Consider the following 7,873-nt stretch of genomic DNA (forward strand, 5'->3'; position numbering starts at 1 on the left):
ATAGGGTACCCCAACACTGGGGCCCTACGAGCCCCGCGTATCTACCTGACGACGCGAGCCCTCTACGCGGAGGGAAAAATGCTGAACAGGTGCTCGTAAAAATCTGACACCTCCGACTTTTCTCGCTCCGTCTTCCTCCTCTCGTTCTCTTCTCCCAATCGGTGAGACGAATTATGGGGTCGGGACTATCGCGAGCTTCCTACTTGGTGACTCCGATTACGCCGCAATCAGCGGGAATCTTGCCTCTTAACTTCCGCTTTGTTTATAATAACAGTCGCATAGCTCGTGTATTATCCGCACCATAGATAGACGCAGGGATACTTAACTCTGTTAATTGATGTCCGACGATATTAAAATTGCGTATGAAAAAAATGAGAAAGAATAAAATCATGCATGTGTAGTGTAGACTTCTTTATTTCTAGAAAAAGTCGAACAGATTTTCTGATTTTTTTCTCCTCTCTGTTTTTTTTATGTGATGAAAGAGATTCACGATTAAAGATCCAAGAACGAGAAGATCGAGGATGCTGAAGAATCATCTCTCTTCTACACTTTTTTTCTCTGCTTCCGCTAGAAATGATTCTTTTCCCTCTTACATCTATCCTTCCTTATCAACGGAATACGTACATTCGTGTGTTCTGCTACCATTCCCCAGAATTCCTACATCTTTTCCCGATTATTATTCATCGGTCATATTGAATCTCTCTCAACTGCATTATCAGCGACCGCACTATAGGAATGATCGATAGACGATCACCACCAACGTTGGCTGAGCCGACGCGACGTCTCCTCCAATATCCGTCGGTCCGTCAAATTTTACCCCGTGACAACACGGATGAGGGTTAAGGAGTCCTCCTCGTTCTCTCTTGCCTTTCTCTCTTCCTCATATGTGCGCGAGTCAGGGGTCGTGCACACTCCGCTTCGCCATCGGTGGGTCGATATATGCAGCCCAGGCGACGGTGAAGAGGGTGGCCGGGATTCCCGCGCGCGCCACCCCTCTGCCCCCACACGACATGATGGGGGCGACCGAGCCGGCTGTCATTTCCACACACAGCTCCACGCTATTTCGAGGGTCGAAATTTCCGATCTCTAACAGCGCACCGCGCTGTTAGAAATGCCTTTTTCTTTCCGGATTAACAGTAGGTTAGCTTATGCCGCGTTTTTAAACAATTGGTAAATCTGTATGGAAGAGAAACTAGACTAGGCAGAAATAGATTTTCAGTAGAACACAGTTTAATTTAATTTTTCGACAATTCGATCGATTTTCCCATTTAAGGAATGAATTTCCAATGACTGTTCGCACCGCTGCTGAACTTTTAGTTTTGCACCTAGAGATGATTCGAATGCGATTAGAAGTGTGCGTCGAACGAGACGGTCGACAACGTCCGTCGTGTTCGTAGCTATAAACCGAGGTCCGAGAGACCGAATCCTGAAGGCCTTCTTTAAGCCTCTTCAGAGAAGGCCCGAGAAGAGAAGGCTCGGTTCGAGAGGACAGGTTCTCCATCCTTCTTCAGTGCCTCTCTCGTCGAGTTTCACCTATACGTTCCGGCTCCTTCGTCGGTCCTTCTCTCGACCCACGGATCTCGCGTTCGCTGATAGTGCTCGCTCACTGCCAGAACACCTGGCCAGCCGAGCGAACCGAATCCCTCGAACACGCATCGAAGAATTTTTCAGCGTTATACATTCTGTCAGCTTGTGTTTCTCTGTTACGTGATAACGAAGCTTGTCGCGGACTATTATGCAGATCGAATCGTCTTCTCAAAAATTTTAGTTTCCGCTCAACAAAACTCAAGGACAACGCTCGAATAACGTTACAAATCATTACGAATTTAATGAAACGTAAATTGAAATATACTTCTAGTGATAAACAAAATGAGAACCTCGAGCCGAAGAAACGGGAAAGAGGGAGAAAAAGTCCGAGAAGAAAGAGAAGCACCGATCTCACCGAAGAAGACAGAAAATGCAACGTCGAAGAAAGACAGGAAGCTAAGGAAAGAGACTCTGTGATAGTAGAGGGGAAAGAGGGACCGGGGGAGGGGCCGAAGGACGAAGAGACGAAGGAGGAAGAAGCAACGTAGCGAGAGCCAGTGAAGGAGGATGGAGGGGAGGACGGCAAAAGACGAAAAGAGAAGAAAGAGACTCCAGTTTAGAAGATAGGCAGAAAGAGATAGAGGGAGGAACTCTCCTCGCGAGCGAGAAGACCGAAGCGGAGCGAGGAGAAGAGGACCGTAAAGATCGAGAGATCAACATAGAGAACGTGAATATACGAGTAGTAGTAGTAGTAGGAGGAGGAAAAGGACAGGTATAAAAGGGTTTTAAGCTAGGCACAGCATTCCAGGACCCGTCGTCCGTCTATCCGTTCCTTCATCCCTTTCCTAGAATCAGGGTCAGCACCGCTAAGAGAGCGTCATGAGTAATGCATTTTGTATTGCATTCGAGTTGCCAGATTATACTCGCCGCGTTGCGTTTGTCATCGTGTGTAAAGACACTCGAGGTATCTTCATTGAGTCACGGAATACGTACGTGGCTCTGAAAGGAATCGCTGTGTTTTCAGGCAGCGCCTGACGTACCTCCTGCAAGTCCCGAAGTTCCACGCGACTCTACCTTCGGTTCCACGCATGTTATTACTCCGGTTTCTTGTTACACGCCGTTTGAGCAGCAGCAGCAGCAGCGATTCGATAGAGAGACCACCCGTTAACGTTTTAGCCGCTATATACGAGCGATCGGCTATGCGAGTTACACTTGCATTTCCTCAGAAACTGTAGCACATGTGTTTTATATATATGTATATATATATATATATATTGAAAGATTTGTTTTTGTTAAAGGATATTAAAAGATCTCATTTATCTTTTTTTATCTCACGTTATGTCATATATTATCGATTGATACGGAATTGAAGCGGAAAATATAGTCGTCACATCTGGGCGAGTGCCATAACTCTCGAGGTTGCAGAGACGTCGTCATCTATATACATACAATCAAGCGGCAATCAAGTTGTCAATATAGAACGAAATTGCGCGTTTAAGGGCTGATTGTATACGCGAGCTATTCCGAAAATAAAACGAAAAAAACTGCGCGCCAGTAGCTTGCGCGAATAATTTGCATTCGATGCTGGCTTTTAAAGGGACGAGAGAGCTGAGAGCCATTCCGGAATTTTGCACGCTTTTCCATTTATATACTCTCTCGAGCTGCTGAGGATCAAGGATCAAGGATCCATCCGCACGATTTTCCAGCTAAAACTTTCACCCGAGAGGGAGAGAGGATGGAGAGCCGGTCTCGGACTATTATCGATCGCCATGATTACTCGCGTATAGTATCTCGATACTTTGCGTTTAAACACCCGCTGACGCAGAATACGTCCACTTGATGGCAGTCCTCAAATCAATTAGAAATTTTTAGATCAAAGTGCAGAAGTTTACTACTGCGATTGCCTGTTATTAGAGTAAATGAGAAGAAATTAATAATTTTAGTACTTTCTAAGAACTTGTTTTAATTTTTTTTGTACAAAGCATGGAGTAACATGGAGTTTTAGATCAATACACACACACACCACACACACTCTCTCTTTCTCTTTCTCTCTGAGTCAAATCTTGGGGTATCCATCATGCAGCATCTCGCGCTATTCTTACATCCCTCGTTAGTCGTTATCTACGTGGTGATCCACGATAGCCAGCTACGCCTGGTCGTACGTACAGGCACGTAAAAGCTTTGTGTTTTCGGGGCTACGGCAAACAAAGTGCGCCCGAGGAGGACTACGGGGCTTCCCGGGGTAGGTCGCTAGGCAACTGGCGCCCCACTATCGCCCGCGGTGCGATGCCGCGTTTACGGGGTGTATCCGAATTAAATGACTCTGCACCGCGCGCGCGGTGCTGGCGTTTTCCCCCCTTTCTTCTTTCCTTCTCCCGTCGAATCTCATCGGAGATTCCGTGTCCGCTGAACACGTAATCGTGCGCGAGGCGAACTCCGTGGAATCTCAACGACTGTAACGATACGTCTCGTCTGTCAATCGAATCAAAAAATAACGAAGACATAGAGGCGACATAAATATTGGATAAGCGAAGATACGAATGTTGCAACGATGATCATTTCTTGTGCAACACGCTGTCATTTGGAGTATTCTACGACTGTATCTCTTCCGTTTGCCTCTATACATTCTGACGAAAGAATTCTCATTTCGTGTCTATGTTTAATCCTTCATACGATAATTATAACATTATGTGTACAGATAACGATATATATATATATATTATATTTATGGCTATATATTGTTACATGTATTGCATATGTAACGCGATGTCGGGACTCGAACCGAGCGTCCGACATTTTTTCTCGGCCCAGCTTACACATATATTTGTCTACATTTGGTGTAAAATTCATCTGTCTGAGACTCTCATTATTTTCTTCAACGTTGTAGATTTATGGTTATTTGTCGAAAGAGCGGCTCGCGTCATGCCAACTTAATTTCGTTGCTCGCGATAGAGTCAGTTCCAGCCGCGCTCGGTTAAGACCAATCGAACAAGTCGGTCTATGTTTCACATCGGTCCGACGTAGCCTTGGCACCAAGCACGCAGGAGAGATCGCGGTGTCAAGTTTCGGCGGGGTTCCGCCAGTACAATCACACGTTAATGGTTAATTCTGGCATGCCCCCATAAAGCCCCGCGGGTTCTTAGGAGCGCTTTTAAACCATCGGGCCCCGTACGTCGAGGAAATTAAAGTCCCTCGGCCCGCTCTCTCTCTCTCTCTCTTTCCCCCCCCCCGCTCCCCGCCCCTTCCCACCGTTCTGCTTCTGTCCGCCGCGACTGCCCGCCGTTCGTAAATTGGAGTAAACTAGATCTAACTTAACCCGAAGAGAGCCGAGCGCCAGACCTAACCCAGAACCATGGCCGCGATACATATGACAAATAAACGTGCGCGCCGACTTAACATTTCTAACGCGTGGCCAAGATCGACGCCTTTGAGATTCTAACGACAACGGAAGATCCTCCTCCCCTTTTCTCTACCTGCATACAGGGTGCCTCGATAATCCTTCCAGTTCCAAACATGGACTCGGTGGAATTTTCAATTTCGTTTCACTGGAAAAGGCAGCTAGCGTTCGAGATCTGTTGATATTTCAGCGTCTTTTTTTATTTATCATTAAGTTTTATTTATCGTTAAGTTTATAAATGACGATCTAAGACATAGAATTTGCTTAAATTCACGAATAATAAGATTCATCTGTTCTTCTATTTCATCTCGTTTCCAATTTTTTCTTCTAATTTGAATGCTGTATGTACATACTTCCACGGGAAGATCAGCTCTAAACCGTCTGAGAAACTTGCCATTAAAATTCAGTTTTAAGACTCGCTGGCCCTCGTCCCGAAGCCACCACAGTCGGACGTCGAGCGTGACGAGAAGAGGGAGAGAGAGAGAGAGAGAGAGAGAGAAAGAAGGAAAGAACGTCGAAAAACCGATCGATCGATCGGTCACGATTTCACGGATCACCCCGTATATATGCTCGCGCGGCTAGAGAGATGGGTGGAACTCTCGTATCTGCGCGCCCGCGCGTTCAGATATATAGGAAGTGGACGAGAGAGAGGGAGAGAGAGAGAGAATGATGTGTGAGAAAGAGAGATAAAGATAAAGAGGCCTCTTTCTTTCTCTCTCTCTATCGCTCACATAAAGGGGATATACGCTCGGCTCGGTGGCGAGCAAGGCCGACAGGCCTGTAGTAGCGCTCTATCGGCTTTAACAACGAGTTTCAGAGCGCTTTCTGCCTCCCTCGCCCCCCGGCCCGCCACCGCCAAGCCCCCCCTGGTCTCCTTCACCATCCCCGTTTCTCTCTCCCCGATCCCTCCTTCGCCTTCGCCGCCTCCTTTTCTTGCTCAGTGTCTTTCTGAATTTTTCAGCCTCCTCCTCCTCCTTTTCCTTCTCCTCCTCCCTTCTATGCCCCTTCTCGTAAACGAGACTCCTCGCGCGTCCGCTTCTTCTTCTACTCGAGGTGAAGCTACGCTTCTTTTCCTCTCTGGCTCTCTCTCGCTCTCTCTCTCTCTCTTTCTCTCCCTCTCTCTCTCTCTCTCTTTCTTTCTTTCCATCATCTCGCTCGCTCCCTCTTCCTCTTCTTCATTTTTTTTTCCTTCTCTCCTCCCTCTTTATCTCGCGTTTCTCTCCCCATGCTTCCTCTCGCGGACAAGTGCCGATTTATTATTTGTCGTTGTCGTGTAGCACGACGTGTTTCGTTTTCACTCGTTTATGATTTTTCATCGCTCGTCGTAATCTCGGTGTTATTGGCGAAAAGCGCGAGCGTCGGGAAAAAGGACCTACAAATTGCGTTGCGTGCGGCACATTCAAACGAAATATATGTACGTGTATATTTGCGTGACGGAAATTACCGTAGGAAGTTTTAGGTAGGACGATTCGTACTTGGCGAGATGTGACCTCGGTTTGCTCATCCAACGGGGACGGAATTTCGGAGTTACTATTTTGGCTATTTATGTAACCTCTAATGGTGCGCTTCTTACTCATTTTCTCAATGGAATTTAACAGCGTGTGAAAATTGGGTTACACGCGTGAATAAGAGGACACGCGGGTGAACGTTTTTAGGTATATGACGGACAGCGTCGAAAAGAGACAAAGTGAAGTCCTCTTGCCGAGTGTTTTTATCTTTTTGCTCGGGTGGGGGTCACTTGTCGTGTGGGTCTCCGGCAGACGTGAGCTTCTACATCTCCATATGATTCCCCATATGTTTCGTCTTGGCTCATGTGTTTGTCGAGTGAAGGTCTCGTTAGGAAGCGATTTAGTATTCTGTCTGAATTAAAAACTCTCATTATTGCCATCGTTATTCCTTCATACATTCGTCATGTACGCGCCATATGCGCTTCGAAGATCCTTGAGAGAAACTCTCGAGAGGATCTCCGTTTTGCAAGTGAATATTCTAGCGACAAGTCGCATTCTGATTTTATTTCTCACAGGTAAGATTTTCGAAAATGCCGTTTTCCCAGCGAAAAGTTCAGTAATGCGGAAAGTTATGGACGCAGCGGGGCGTTCTCGAATGGCGAAACGCCGCCGGTGGTGTCGCGTTCTTGACGCCGACACGAAAAACGGAAAAGCGCCTTTAGCGTCGACTGGAAAAGCGCATCCAACTACGGGCATTACCACCCTATCTACCTTGCTTGCTGCGGGGTGATTAGACTTTATCAGATTAACGTAGTTGCGAGTAGCGTTCGTTATTCACAGGTGCGATCACAGGCTGGACATCGCGAGGGAATGTAGTTTGGTTTTGTCCATGAACTCCAAATGAATTAAATCACATCTATGCTGTGGGGAAAAGACTGTTTCAAGGCGTCATTTTTTTCTATCATTTTCTATTTTCTTTATTTGTAATATTATAGTTGACAAACTGGACATCGTTCAAGTTTGAAATTTTATCCTTCAAAATTATTTAAATCTCGATCGCGATATTTATTCTACGAGTTCCAATAATACGTTATTACTTCCTTGTCATCAATTTTATTACGGTATTCAAATTCTCAAAATCTTTCATCAATGAAATCGATGTCCGATATCGATTATTTACTTGAAAAGAGACTTGCCCGGCTTGTATTCGGCGAGACAACAATATTGAAGGAAACACAAAAGAAATCCCATCGGGAAATATCGTCGTGGAGTAAAAGTGAGCGAACGGGGTTAAAACGATCCACGATCGCGGGAACGGTCGCCCGTCGGTCGCAGGGGGAAAAAAGATGGCGCCAACGAGATACACGCGTTTCGCACGCTACACCGCCGATGCGAGATAAGGCACACAACTAGGTTACTCCACGCAGTTGCGCCATTCCACTTAATTGCTCGACTTGGAGTAAGGCAAGGTAGAGCTCTCCCGGCGGTGTCGGCAGCCGAT

The sequence above is a fragment of the Cyphomyrmex costatus genome, unplaced genomic scaffold (assembly GCF_001594065.2).
Source record: "Cyphomyrmex costatus isolate MS0001 unplaced genomic scaffold, Ccosl1.0 scaffold474, whole genome shotgun sequence".
NCBI lineage: Eukaryota > Metazoa > Arthropoda > Insecta > Hymenoptera > Formicidae > Cyphomyrmex > Cyphomyrmex costatus.